Here is a 679-nt window from a genome sequence, read left to right on the forward strand (position 1 = left end):
TGTGTGGAAATTTCCAGCCCCAGGAACTGTGAACGGAAATTTAGTATACTTAAAAAAAAATCTTCGCGTCTTCAAAGTCAAAACGGAAGATAAAAAAAAAACAATTTGCTCTTTTAATTAATTAATTTATTGTTGAAATATTATTTTATCCAGGAATCCACAACAAAACAAAATAATAAAATACCATCTAAAAATAAACCATCGGAATTCTTTATGGTTTAAAATCAAGAAGAACAAGAAGATGGTACGATTAAAATATTCCCATACGGTTTGGAACAAAATTATTTAGGTTCATTGACTGAAGTCTTTACTCTTTAGTTCAATAAAACTGGAATAAAATTAGGAGAAAAAATATAATTATTTTCGCAACGCTAATAAACATACCATGACAAATTTGAAATGTAAAAGTACTAAAACAACTTTAAGAAAATAGAGATCATTGGAATTTATATTTGCACAGACTTAATGTTCGTACGTAGTTTTAAAAATATATTTGAACAGTTGGAAAAATAAAAAAAAATAGAGACTTGACTTTCAAAAAATAACAAAAACAGGAAAAATTCAGTTTGTCCGCAAAGTCTTAAGCAATATTCATAAGTCAAAAAGATGACTAAATTCTTTACGGGTTATCCAAACAAAAAATAAACAAATATTAGAATGGAAATTTCTCTTCGCATTG

This window comes from Phlebotomus papatasi, chromosome 1 (assembly GCF_024763615.1).
Source record: "Phlebotomus papatasi isolate M1 chromosome 1, Ppap_2.1, whole genome shotgun sequence".
NCBI classification, from domain to species: Eukaryota; Metazoa; Arthropoda; class Insecta; order Diptera; family Psychodidae; genus Phlebotomus; species Phlebotomus papatasi.